This window comes from Tursiops truncatus, chromosome 19 (genome assembly GCF_011762595.2).
Source record: "Tursiops truncatus isolate mTurTru1 chromosome 19, mTurTru1.mat.Y, whole genome shotgun sequence".
Taxonomy (NCBI): domain Eukaryota; kingdom Metazoa; phylum Chordata; class Mammalia; order Artiodactyla; family Delphinidae; genus Tursiops; species Tursiops truncatus.
In genome coordinates this window covers 54,296,704-54,311,402 of record NC_047052.1, presented here as the reverse complement: position 1 = coordinate 54,311,402, position 14,699 = coordinate 54,296,704, and the positions used below count along the sequence as shown (strand labels likewise).

Genomic DNA, 14,699 nt, shown 5'->3' with positions numbered 1-14,699 from the left:
GAGTCTCTCCCAATAGGAGAAAATGTGGAGAGTCTGTTACAGTGACACTGGGCATCTGGAAGGCTTCAGAGAAATGTAGAGATTGAGGGTACTGTTGAGAGGAATGTGGGAGTGGCAACTGTGAGTTAAAAATCACCTCTTGGGTTTCCCTGGTGATGCAGGCGTTAAGAATCCGCCTGCCAAAGCAGGGGACTTGGATTCCAGCCCTGGTCCGGGAAGATCCCACATGCCCCGGAGCAACTAAGCCCGTGAGCCACAACTACTGAGCCCACGCACCACAACTACTGAAGCCCGCGCGCCTAGAGCCCATGCTCCGCAACAAGAGAAGCCACCACAATGAGAAACCCGCTCACTGCAACTAGAGAAAGCCTGCGCAATGAAGACCCAATGCAACCAAAAATAAATATTTTTTTTTTAAAAAGTGACCTCTCATGTCCAAATCCTCTGCACAGATTTTCTTGGCCTTATCATTCCCGGGGGCACATATGTTTTGGCTACATGGGTCTGGCTTCCAGGTTATGTATATCCCACACAGGTTGTGTGGTTTTCAGATGTCTCAACGTCCCATGACCCTTTGAGTCAGGAAACAGAGCAGACTTGAATGGGTAACTGGAGGAGAGTTTAACTTTATTTACAAAGGTGTGACCAGAGTGTAGGAAAATATCCAGGATCTGTCGTCCAGTAAAATCAACGAGATGCAGAGTGACTTAGGATTGCGCCGTCGTTTGTGTGAGGAAGGGTTGAAAAATAGGAATATATTTCCTGGGTTTTGTGTAAACATTGGAAGAATGCATAAGAAACCCATCAAATGGTGGCATCTGAGGAAGAAAGGGAGACCAAATATTTAGGTGTAGCAGCAGGGATGAGATCTTTTAAAAAGAATACCTTTTCATATTCTTGGGATCTCTTAAACCCCTGGATGTGTTACCCATTTAGCAGTTCTATATTAATTAGGAGACTCAGATCAAGTAAAGCATTTAGAACAGTGCCTCAAAATTGTGACATCTTTCTACCTGTTAACTATTAAATCCATTTTTTGTATATGTAGTGAATTTCTGGAAAAAAGATAGAGGAAGGTGGTAAAAAGGGATGGGGATTGAGAAACTGGAAAACTGGGATGGTGGGGGGTGGAGTTATTTGACTTAAAACTTTTTTTCAGATGTAATTGGCGTATAACATTGTGTAAGTCGAATGTATACAATGTGTTGATTGATACATTGATATATTGCAATAAAATTGCCACCATAGCATATGTATTTTTGTTTCTGTTTCTGTTTTCGCGGTACGCAGGCCTCTCACTGTTGTGGCCTCTCCCGTTGCGGAACACAGGCTCCGGACGCGCAGGCTCAGCGGCCATGGCTCACGGGCCCAGCCGCTCTGCAGCATGTGGGATCTTCCCAGACCCGGGGCATGAACCCGTGTCCCCTGCATCGGCAGGCGGACTCTCAACCACTGCGCCACCAGGGAAGCCCAGAATATGTATCGATTTGATACATTTATCTATTGCAAAATGATTACACTGCAGTGTTAGCAAACACCTCTCCCAGGTCGCATGATTACCATTTCTTCTTCGTGGTGGGAAAAATTAAGATCTAGTCTCTTAGCAACTTTGAAGTTTACAGTACAGTATTGTTGACTATAATCACTGTGCTGTGCATCAGATCTCCAGCGCTTATTTATCTACTGGTACCCAGTTTGTACCCTTAAACATCATCTCTCCAATTCCCCCATCTCCTTAAACATCATCTCCCCAATTCCCCCACCCCTCTGCCCTGGTAACCACCATTCTACTCTGTTTTTATCACTTCCAGGTTTTTAGATTCCAATATATAAGTGATATCCTATAGTATTTGTCTTTCTCTGTCTGATTTAGCTCACTTAGCAAAATACCCGCAAGGTCCCTCTCTGTTGTCACAATCTTTTTTCTTTTTCTTTTCTTTTATTGAGGAATAGTCGACCTATTACATTATGTTAGTTTCAGGTTACAACATAATGATTTGATATTTGTATATATGGCAAAATGATCACTACAATGTCTAGTTAACATCCATCACTGCATGGTTACAATGTTTTTAAATTTATTATTTTTAATTTTTTTTTTTTTTTTTTTGGCCGCACCAGGCGGCATGCAGGATCTTAGTTTCTCCCACCAGGGATTGAACCTGGGCCACAGCAGTGAAAGTGCTGAGTCCTAACCACTGGACCACAAGGGAAGTCCCTATAATTTTTTTTCTTTCCTGTAATGAGAACTTTTAAGATCTGCTCTCTTAGCAACTTTCAAATACACACTACAGTATCATTAACTATTGTTACCATGCTGTATATTACACCCCCAGGACTTACTTATTTTATAACTGGAAGTTTGTACCAATTTGTAACCTTTTTTCTTATTTGTCCACCGTTTTGTCCTTTGTCCTTTACCATGTAAATTATTACCGAGTCAGAAGCTGGGTACATAGTTTCATCTGGCCAGCAGGGAGCCTTAAGATTGGGAGTGAGGGCAGATGCCTCTCTGTCACCCAGAGTCTGGAAGGAGACCTAGCGAGCTTACCCCTGGGGAGAAAACATGAGCTTCACCGCAAAGAGCGAAATAGTGATAGCAAAGTGATTGCTGACGTGGCAAAGGAAGAGCTGGAAGGAAGGCCAGAGTTTGAACCCAAGGGTCCACATCTCCAGATCTGGGCTCTCTCCCAGCACCTATCACTGGGATCTGGCTTCTGTGGGCCAGACTGTGTCCACCGCAGCAGACCGGGAGCTGCTTCAGGGCTAGCACCACACCCAGTTCCTCTCCTGGAATGGCGATCCTAGGAGGTTTCCCAGATAAACTTAGGCCTGGAGAGTGAGAGACAGGGCTGGCCCTGGGGTCTCTCACCTCTGTGGCCACTCTCTGCATATTCCTGGGCAGGAGTCTGGGGCAGGCTGTTTCAGGAAAGAAACTTACAGGAAGGAAAGGGAAGGTTTGTTGTTGTTGTTGTTTGTTTTTTAAATATTTATTTACTTATTTGGTTGCGCTGGGTCTTAGTTGCTGCAGGCGGGCTCCTTAGTTGTAGCTCTTGGGCTCCTGAGTCGTGGCATGCAAACTCTTAGTTGCGGCATGTGGGATCTAGTCCCCTGACCAGGGCCCCCTGCGTTGGGAGCATGGAGTCTCAACTTCCATTTATAAGATAAATAAGTACTAGGGTGTCATGTACAACATGGTAAACATAATTAACCCTGCTGTACATTATATATGAAAATTGTTGGGTAAATCCTAAGAGTTTTCATCACAAAGAAAAATTTTTTCTATTTCCTTAATTTTGTATCTATAGGAGATGATAGATGTTCACGAAACTTATTGTAATCATCACTGCATGATGTTTGCAAACCAAATCATGAGGCTGCCCACCTTAAACGTATACTGTGCCATGTGGTAATTATATCTCAATAAAACTGGAAGAAAACTTTTTTAAAAAGACAGACACGGGGGAATCCCCAGGTGGTCCAATGGTTAGGACTCCACACTTTCACTGCTGAGGGCACGGGTTCAATCCCTGGTCAGGGAACTAAGGTCCCACAAGCCCGCAGCATGGCCAAACAAACAAACCAAAAAAAACCCAAACCCCCCCAAAAAAACCAAACAACAAACAAAACCCCAAAAAAACAAAAACAAGAAACAAACAAAAAAAGATAGACACGGTCCATCAAAGGCCACATTCTAAGGAGACAGACAGTACGGAGGCAAAGACAGGAATAAAACGCTTTCCAATGTGAAAAGTGCAATAAATGTAAGTATGTATGGGGGTCCTGGGAGGGAGGGGATCCTACTTTAGACTGACCTGGCAGGCACTGGCCACGTCTGAGGAAGTAAACCTGAGCTGAGAACTGAAAGATAAGAAGGAACCAGTCCCCTAAAGATCCTAAGGGAGTCTGGACACAGGGAAGAATTAGCATAAAAACCCAACATAAAAGGGATTCGACCTAAGTGGATGAAAACCAGCCCCAAGGCTACTGTAGCGGGGCCGCTGGAGAGAGACAATGGGCCAGGATGTAGGAAATGAAGCAGCCCCAGTTAGCAGGAGCCAGATTAGCGAAGGAGTTTTTAGAACATGATAAAGACTCTGGCTTTTGTTCAGAGAGGAAGGGGAGGCGATTAGATGCTTTTTAAACTGGAAATGACATAATCTGATTTCTGTGCTTGAGAGAGTCTTGCTGGGTGGAGAAAAGACAGCAACGTGGTGACAGTGAAACCAGAAAGCCAGGTGAAGAGGCCAGAGCAGACCTTGGGAATGTCTTTGGGGTCTTAAGGGAAAGATGTCGGTGATCTACAGTGGGTGATTGCAGGGGACGGAGAGGTAATGGAAGATTCTTTCACTCGGCCAATATTTATAGAGTCCATTGTGCCCTGTTACGGGCACTGCAGATAAAACCATGAAGGGAACAAAGTCCCTGTCCTCCTGGGGGTTCCTCTTCTACAAGGGGAGGCTGATATATATATATTTTTTATTCATTCATTCATTCATTTAGCTAGCTAGCTAGCTGTGCTGGGTCTTAGTTGCGGCATGTGGGATCTAGTTCCCCGACCAGGGATCGAACCTGGACCCCTTGCATTGGCAGCTCAGAGTCTTAACCACTGGACCACCAGGGAAGTCCTGGGGAGGCTGATAATTAACCACACGAGCACGTAGGCATAGCCCATGACATCAGACAGTGACAAAGGCAATGAAGAAAGATAAAGCAGCCTAGGAGAGTAGGAGGGGCTTAGGATTCCAAGTCACCAGCAACTGCAGGCCAGGTGATCAGAAAAGGCCTTTTTAGACATGATGCTTGACCTGGGGCCCGAATGCCTTGAGGAAGAGAATTCCTGGGAAACGGACTAGGAAGTTCAGATGTGTGCAGGTGGGAGTGGGACTGGTTTGCTCTAAAAAGAGTGAAATGGACGGTGTGGTTGGAGGAAAGTAAAAAAGAGCAAGAGGAATAAAAAAAATGAGGTCTGGGGCTTCCCAGGTGGCAAAGTGGTTAAGAATCCACCTGCCAATGCAGGGAACACGGGTTCAAGCCCTGGTCCTGGAAGATCCCACATGCCACAGAGCAACTAAGTCTGTGTGCCACAACTGCTGAGCCTGTGCTCTAGAGCCCATGAGCCACAACTACTGAGCCCGTGTGCCACAACTACTGAGCCCACACGCCGCATCTACTGAAGCCCGCGCGCCTAGAGCCCATGCTCTGCAACAAGAGAAGCCACCACAATGAGAAGCCCACTCACCGCAAGGAAGAGTATGCCCATCTTGCCACAACTAGAGAAAGCCTGTGCACAGCGACGAAAACCCAATGCAACCAAGATAAATAAATAAACAAATTTATATTAAAAAAAAGTAGGGTTATAGTCACAGATCCCAAGAGGAGGGGGCCCGCCATGCCCTGGGGCAGCCCCAGGGTCCACCAGGAGGCAGAGGGGAGCAAGGGGAAGACAGGGCAAGTGCCCTTACTGTGGTTTCCATGGGAAGAAACGGGTGAGTCAGGGTAAATAGATTCAGGATTGTCTAGTTTGAATAACTGCAGCAGACTCTACGGCATAGGGACAGCCCTTAGCTGTCTGGTACCTGGCCCTGGGGTGACTAGGACAGGGAAATAGTGGCCCAGGGTATAATAGCCTAATAAAGGAGGCGGTTGAGGGGTTAGGCTCTGGATTGGATGGTTTGCATACAAAAGGCACGCACAAAGGCAGGTTGTTTGCCATCTCTAGGAATTAGCTAGTCCTGACATGGGCATTCCCTCCAGGGTCAGCAAGACCCCAACATGTCAAAGCAGCAAAATCACAGAAAAAAAGGAGAGAATTAATACACATCCTCCCCCCCCCAGGAGACAAGTTCAATGTCATGAGACATTTTTGGTTGGTACCATTTAGAGGACAGGCGAGGGGTGCTATTGGTGTCTAGCGGGTGGAAACCAGGCATGTTGCTCAACATCCCACAATGCCCAGGACAGCCCCCCTCCCCCATCTGCGGATGAGCCAGCCCCGAACGTCCATTGTGCTGAGGTTGAGAAATCCTGGTTCAGAGCAAAATGCAAAGACTTATTTCCCCAATTAACAGTTGATTAATTAAATAAACAGTTTCCTGATTCAGTAGACTTTTCTTGGTCCGGACCTTGCCACGGAACACGGGGGCAAATGCAAATTGGATGGACGTGGGGGGGCCATATGATCTGATATAACTGGCTGACTCAAGACCCAGATGTTCAAACTGCACTGTGAGAAAAGCTCTAGAAAGAGCGGAATGGAGGGAGAGTTCCACATGCCAACTGTTTATATTCCTCTTCCTGGGTCTTTGATTTGAGGAGAAAACATGAGTAATTGTTTTGCTCTGCAACACATAGGCGGCATCTGCTCTATGTTCCAAGCTCCTGCCTAGATCTTGTGAGCACGCCATACACATCTGTCGATCAAATCATATATGCCTGTATGAATGACTGTGCATTCGGTAGGTGCATGAGTATTTGATGAATAAACGAATGAGTGAATGGAAATCATGAATATATTTTCGAGGAATTATGAATACATTTAAAGAGAGGTAAGAATGACTTGTTTTTCTTTGGTTTTTTTTTTTTTGCGGTACGTGGGCCCCTCACTGTTGTGGCCTCTCCCGTTGCGGAGCCCAGGCTCCGGACGCGCAGGCTCAGCGGCCATGGCTCACATGCGCAGCCGCTCTGCGGCATGTGGGATCTTCCCGGAGCGGGGCACGAACCCGTGTCGCCTGCACCGGCAGGCGGACTCCCAACCACTGTGCCACCAAGGAAGACCATGACTTGTTTTTTAATGCCATTTGCAGCAACATGGATGGACCTAGAGATGATCATACTAAGTGAAGTAAGTCAGACAGAGAGAGACAAATATCATATGATATCATGTATATGTGGAATCTAAAATATGACACAAATGAACTTATCTACGAAACAGAAACAGACTCACAGACATAGAGAACAGACTTGTGGTTGCCAAAGGGGAGGGGGTGGGGGAGGGATGGACTGGGAGATTAGCAGACGCAAATTATCATATATAGGATGGAGAAACAACAGGGTCCTACTGGATAGCACAGGGAACTATATTCAATATCCTGTGAGAAACCATAATGGAAAAGAATATGAAAAAGAATGTATAACTCAATCACTTTGCTATAGAGCATAAATTAATACAACATTGTAAATCAACTATACTTCAATAAAATACATTTTAACAATTAAAAATATTTTTAAAAATAAGGATGACTTGTTTTTGAATCTTCCTAATTCCTTCATTAAAAGCCAAACACCAAGGGAGGGAGAAGCAAGAGGGAAGAGATACAGGAACATATGCATATGTATAACTGATTCACTTTGTTATAAAGCAGAAACTAACACGCCATTGTAAAGCAATTATACTCCAATAAAGATGTTAAAAAATTAAAATAAAAAAAAAAAGGGGCTTCCCTGGTGGCGCAGTGGTTGGGAGTCCGCCTGCCGATGCAGGGTACACGGGTTCGTGCCCAGGTCCCGGAAGATCCCACATGCCGAGGAGCGGCTAGGCCGGTGAGCCATGGCCGCTGAGCCTGCGTTTCCGGAGCCCGTGCTCCGCAACAGGAGAGGACACAACAGTGAGAGGCCCGCGTACTGCAAAAAAAATAAAATAAAAATAAATTTTTTAATTTAAAAAAAAACACCCCCCCCCCCAAAAAAAAAAACAGCAAACACAGCAAGTAAAAATACCTACAGACAACATTTTCGGTAAAACTAGGTGAACCCCAGTGAACCCTAGAATACAAGCAGATGGGCTCAACCAAATACATATTTCTTATTCTAAATCACAAATAAAATAATAGCAGTTATGAGCAAACACATGTAAAATTAGGAAATCTCAGAAAGGAGATGGGTGGGGGGAAAATGACATAAACAGGAGATGACAAGGGTCAGAAAAGGACTAGAAACTTTAAAATAGACATTTTACAAAATGCCAGGTAAACTATAGGAAGCACGAGAATGAATAGAAGCACAGAAAATAGAGTAAGTGAAACTGATGTCAGAAAGAAGAAAAAAAATCCTGGGCTTCCCTGGTGGTGCAGTGGTTGAGAGTCCGCCTGCCGATGCAGGGGACACAGGTTCGTGCCCCGGTCCGGGAAGATCCCACATGCCGCGGAGCGGCTAGGCCCGTGAGCCATGGCCGCTGAGCCTGCGCGTCCGGAGCCTGTGCTCCGCAACGGGAGAGGCCACAGCAGTGAGAGGCCCGCGAACCACAAAAAAAAAAAAAAAGTCATAAAAATCATAACCTAATAAACTTTCCTGAAAGAAAGAATTTGAAATTGAAGGGCCAAGAATATAACTAGGAAATTGGCCAAAAAGCGTCATCCATAAGACACACTCTAGGAGAACGACTAGTTTATTGGGTTTTTTTAAGGGGAAAATAATGATTTGCACATCTGAGCAATAGATCACGTTAACTCAGAAGGGAAAGAAAAGCAGATTAGCAACAGATTTTTTGATGTTCTAGGAGAGAGTGGTTTAACAAGTGTATGATACTTAGCAGCATATTAAAAAAAAAAAATCTTGACCAAGTGGGGTTTATTCTAGCAATGCAAAGATGGCCAAAATTAGGAAATCATTAATAAAATTTATCATCTTAACAGAGCTAAGAAGAAAAAAATCACATGATCATCCCCAATACGCTAAAAGGACATTTGACAAAATTGAATAACTATTCACTTTAACATGCTATTAAATATGAAGTGATAGTTCTTTAAAATATTGATAGATAGCCCAAAATTCAGGATCTCAATGAGCAAATATTAGAGGCTGCAATGCAAATAACACTAGTGTCTAAAGTTCAATCAGAGACAAGAATGCCCACTATTTTCACTGCTATTTACCACAGAGTACGTGTTTTCCACTGTGTGAAAATCTAATGAGATCTCACTCACCTGTCCTGAGATTGTTCTGGGTATCACAGAGCCAACAGGTGAAAGGAATTCAGTTTTAAGTGACTCAGCACATTCATTTGCCAAATATTCTTTGCATACTTACAGTTTTTAGGCATTCTTTTAGGAACGAGCGATAACAGTGAGCTGGAATAGAAGATGATCCTGTGGTCAGGTTGACAGTTGTACCCCACATTCCATTTTGTTTCCTACCAGGATGAATAGCTGTGACTTTCTTCTTGACTCCAGTTGGGATTTTCTGAGGAAAACCATGAAGGGAGCATAAACCTATTCCTTTCTCTGCCCCAGACTCAGACCTGTGGGGTTAATCTCAAGGTACAACAAGGCACTATTTGATACAGCTATGAACTAGTGGAAGAAAGAAGGGACACTTCCTTAGCTGGTGTTTTCTTTCTCCCCCTTCCTCCTTCCAAACTAAGAAGTTAATTGCTTGCCCTGCCTTTAAATAGACATTCTATCCAGTAGCATTGAAAACATCAGTTCCCTTAGTAAGGCACTGAACCACTTACCAGAATCAATTACACAAAAAGCTGGCTGAAGAGGTATTGAAGCCCTGCTGAAGATCTTAAACACGTGACCACCTTGATTTCCAAACCGCCACCTGACCTTGTGAACTTGCTTTACGCTGCTGGTAATCACTGGGTTTTAACAATTAAGAAGGGGTTTTTTTTGCCCTCTAAGAGAACAATGCAGTCCTTAAAACTTGTATTTCTCAGTGCTTTACTAAGATATCCGAACTTTTCTACTCTGCTAGGTGGCGGGTAATGCCATGGTTTGTGGAGATTATTTCCACTTGCTCTCAATGACTCAACTTTACTCAGGGGTGAGTCAAGTACAAGATTACAGGCGCTCTCCCCTCCCCCAACCCAGGCCGTGATGGTTCTGCAGCTCCGTGGCAGCTAGGGCCTCTGTTCCACAGGATGGGGTTTGTTAAAGTTGTCAAGAATAAGGCCCACTTCAAGAGATACCAAGTGAAATTGAGAAGATGGCAAGAGGGCAAAACTGACTACTATGCTTGGAAACAATTGATAATCCAAGATAAAAATAAGTACAACACACGCAAATACAGAACGATAGTACGTGTAACCAATAGAGCTATCATTTGTCAGATGGCTCATGCCCGTATACAAGGAGATAGGATAGTTTGTGCAGCTTATGCTCACGAGCTCCCAACGTATGGCGTGAAGGTTGGCCGGACAAATTATGCTGCACCATATTGTACTGGCCTGCTGCTGGCCCGCAGGCTTCTTAATAGGTTGGGTATGGACAGAATTTATGAAGGCCAAGTCGAGGTGGCTGGAGATGAATACAATGTGGAAAGCATTGATGGTCAACCCGGTGCCTTCACCTGTTACTTGGATGCAGGGCTTCCCAGGACTACTACTGGGGATAAAGTTTTGGGGGACCTGTAAATGGAGGCTGGTCTATCCCTCACAGTACCAAAGGGTTCCCTGGTTATGGTTCAGAAAGCAAAGAATTCAATGCTGACTTACACCAAAAGCACATCGTGGGGCAGAACGGTGCAGATTATATGTGTTAACTGATTGAAGGAGACGAAGACGCTTACAGAAAACAATTCTCTCAATACATAAAGAACAACACGACTACAGACATGATGGAGGAGAAGGATAAGAAAGCTCATGTTGCAATACGAGAGAATCCGGTGAATGAGAAGAAGCCTGAGAAAGAAGTTAAAGAGAGGAGGTGGAACCATCCAAAAATGTCACTTGCCCAGAAAAAAGATACGGTAGCTCAAAAGAATGCAAGCTTCCTTAGATGTCAGGAAAGGGCTGCTGAGAATTAATAAACAAAACCACAACTTCTGTGAAGATTTTTCAGATAAAGACAATAATAAACTTGTTGACAGAGTAGAAAAAATAAATAAATGAATAAAACATTACAGGCAACACTGTATCCCTTCCACCTGGAGGAAGGCTGGCTGTGCCTGCTCCTGTGGTGTTGGAGCGCCCTCTCGTGGTAAAACTAATCCCCTGCAGTCTCGGGCCAGTTCTGCTTTGGCGCCCTGAGAGGACAGAGGTCGCTCTCGAAAACTCAAAATAGGTCCACTTTTCACGGTCCCCTTGGAAACTAATTCAAAACTGGATTACCACCATCCGAGGAAGCTCCAGCTTAAAAAAAAAATTCTCTTGCGATAATCGACTGTTGGGCAATTAAGATAAAATTCTTTCTGATTTGCAGGTTCTGTTAACTAGGTAACTTAAGTCTCCATCTGCTCACATGGAAAACCGGAGGCCTAGATTCCCTCGTGTTTTCATCAACTCTCTTGACTACATTCACCTGGGGGTCATTAGGGAGTTATCAGGACAGCCAGCACTGGCCCCAAGACTAAGTAAGAACTTTGCCCAGCAGAATTTCTCCTAAAACTAACTGGATGGGAGAGGTATTCTATGTGCACACTTTCCTCACACGTCAGCATTTCCAAATTGGGATGCATCTCGTTACTGAAGGTATATTAGTGCTGGGGTTGAAGAAGGAGTGGCCAGAAAGGCAGGGAAGCAACCGAAATGTCTGCAGATGAATGAATGGATAAAGGAGGTGTGGTATATATGGACAATGGAATATTCCTCAGTCATAAAAGAGAATGAAACATTGTCATTTGCAACAACATGGATGGAGCAAGACATTATCATACTCCGTAAAGACACTGAGACAGAAAAAGACAAATAATATATGATATCACCTACTTGTGGAATCTACAAAAACAGTACAAAGGAATGTATATACAAAACAGAAACAGCCGCCCAGACATAGAACATAAATTTATGGTACAAAAGGGGAAGGAGGGAGGGATAAATTAGTAATTTGGGATTACTAGATAACCACTCATATATAATAGGTAAACAGCAAGCATTTACTGGATAGCCCAGGAAAATGTTTACTATCTTGTAGCAACCTGTAATGGAAAAGAATGTAGATAGTTGAATCACTTTGCTGTATACCAGAAACTAACATAATGTTGTAAATCAACTACACTTCAATTAAAAAACAAATATTACGGGAAACACCTGGTTAGCTTCCCTTCCTCATGGTGCAAAGCTGACTGTGTCCTCTCCTGTGGTGTCGGGGCGCACTCTCGTGGTGACACGAGTCCTCTGCAGGCTGGGGCCAGTCCTGGCCAGGAGCTCTGAGACAGAGGTCAGAGGTCCCGCTATAAAGCTCAAAATAGGGCCACTTTTCACAGTCCCCTTGGAAAATAATTCAAAATTGGATTACGACCATCCCAGGAAGCTCCCAACTAAAAAACATTTCTCTCGCCCTAATCGATTGCTGGGCAATTATGTAAAATACTTTCTGGTTTGCAGGGTCTATTAACTAGGCCAATTCAGCCTCCATCTGTTGCTATGGAAAAGCTGAGGCCTAGATTCCCTCGCGTTTTCATCAGCGCTCTTGACTACATTCACGTGTGGGGAATTAGACCGTTACCAGGAGGGCTGGCACTGGTCCCAAGAGTCGTAAGTACTCACTTTGCCCAGCAGATTTTCTCCTAAAACTACCTGGATGGAAAACTTTTCTACCTGCACAATTTGTTTTCAACGTTAGCATTTCCAAAATTGAGATGCATGTTGTCACTGAGGGCATATTACTATTGGGGTTCAAGAAGGGGTGGCCATAAACGTATGGAAACAACTAAAATGTCTTTCATAGATGAATAGATACAGATAGTGTGGAATACATGTACAATAGGATATTCCGCAGTCATAAAAAAGAATAAAATATTGCCATTTGAAGCAACATGGTTGGAGCTAGAGATTTTTATAGTATGTGAAGTAAGGCAGACAGGGAAAGTCAAATATTCCATGATATCACAGAAATGTGTGGTCTAAATATAATGCAAATGAATCTATACAGAAAAACGAAACAGAGTCACAAACATACAACACATGGTTACCAAAGGGGAAAGAGAGGGAGGGACAAATTAGGAGTTTGGGTTTCACAGATACACGCTATTATCATATATAAAATAGATAAACAAGAAGGGTTTACTATAGAGCACAGGGGCCTGTATTCAATATCTTGTGATAACCTTATAATGAAAAGGAATCAAAAATGAAAGAATATAGAGGTATATATATATGCATGTAAAAGTGAAGTAACCTACTGACACCTGTAACTATCACCATATTGTACAGCAACTACACTTCATTTAACAAAGAAAGAACATGAGGCAACCCTTGGTTAAGTTCCCTTCCTCCTGCTGCAAGGCTGGCTGTGCCTGCTCCTGTGGTCTTGGAGCGCCCTCTCGTGGTGACACTAATCCCCTGCAGTCTCGGGCCAGTCCTGGTTTGCCGCCCTGAGATGAGGTCAGAGGACCCTCTCTAAAACTCAAAATAGGGCCACTTTTCACGGTCCCCTTGGAAAATAATTCAAAACTGGATTACCACCATCCGAGGAAGCTCCAAATCAAAACAAAAAAATTTCTCTTGCGCTAATCGACTCCTGGGTAATTAAGATAAAATTCTTTCTGATTTGCAGGTTCTGTTAACTAGGTAACTTCAATCTCCATCTGCTCATATGGAAAACCTGAGGCCTAGATTCCCTCGTGTTTTCATCAACTCTCGACTACATTCACGTGTGGGTCATTAGAGAGTAATCAGAACAGCTAGCACTTGCCCCAAAAGTAAGTAGGAACTTTGCCCAGCAGAATTTCTCCTAAAACTAACTGGATGGGAGAGTTATTCTTCATGCACATTTTCCTCACACGTTAGCATTTCTAAAATTGAGATGCATCTTGTTACTGAAGGTATATTAGTACTGGGGTTGAAGAAGGAGTGGCCAGAAAGGCAGGGAACCAACTGAAATGTCCACATAGATGAATGAATGGATAAAGGAGGTGTGGTATATATGGACAATGGAATATTCCTCAGTCATAAAAGAGAATGAAACATTGCCATTTGCAGCAACATGGATGGACCAAGACATTATCATACTCCATAAAGACACTCAGACAGAGAAACACAAATAATATATATCACCTACTTGTGGAATCTACAAAAACAGTACAAAGGAATGTATATACAAAACAGAAACAGCCGCCCAGACATAGAACATAAATTTATGGTACAAAAGGGGAAGGAGGGAGGGATAAATTAGTAATTTGGGATTACTAGATAACCACTCATATATAAAATAGATAAACAGCAAGGATTTACTGGATAGCCTAGGGAAATGTTTACTATCTTGTAACAACCTGTAATGGAAAAGAATGTAGATAGGTGAATCACTTTGCTGGATACCAGAAACTAACATAATGTTGTAAATCAACTACACTTCAATTAAAACACAAATATTACGGGAAACATTAGGTTAGTTTCCCTTCTTCATGGTGCAAAGCTGACTGTGTCCTCTCCTGTGGTGTTGGGGCGCACTCTCATGGTGACACGAGTCCTCTGCAGGCTGGGGCCAGTCCTGGCCTGGAGCTCTGAGACAGAGGTCAGAGGTCCCTCGATAAAGCTCAAAATAGGGCCACTTTTCACAGTCCCCTTGGAAAATAATTCAAAATTGGATTACCACCATCCCAGGAAACTCCAAACTAAAAAAAATTTCTCTTGCCCTAATGGATTGCTGGGCAATTATGTAAAATTCTTTCAGATTTGCAGGTTCTATTAACTAGGCAACTTCAGCCTCCATCTGCTTCTATGGAAATGCTGACTGCTAGATTCCCTCGTGTTTTCATCAACTCTCTTGACTACATTCACGTGTGGGGAATTAGAGAGTTACCAGGAGGTTTTCCACTGG

The 14,699-nt window shown here is 43.6% G+C and overlaps 1 pseudogene; it reads left to right on the top strand.

Moving 5' to 3' along the window:
- The first annotated feature begins 9,855 nt into the window (after positions 1 to 9,855).
- Positions 9,856 to 10,746, top strand: LOC101328887 (large ribosomal subunit protein uL18 pseudogene; annotated as a pseudogene).
- Positions 10,747 to 14,699: the final 3,953 nt, after the last annotated feature.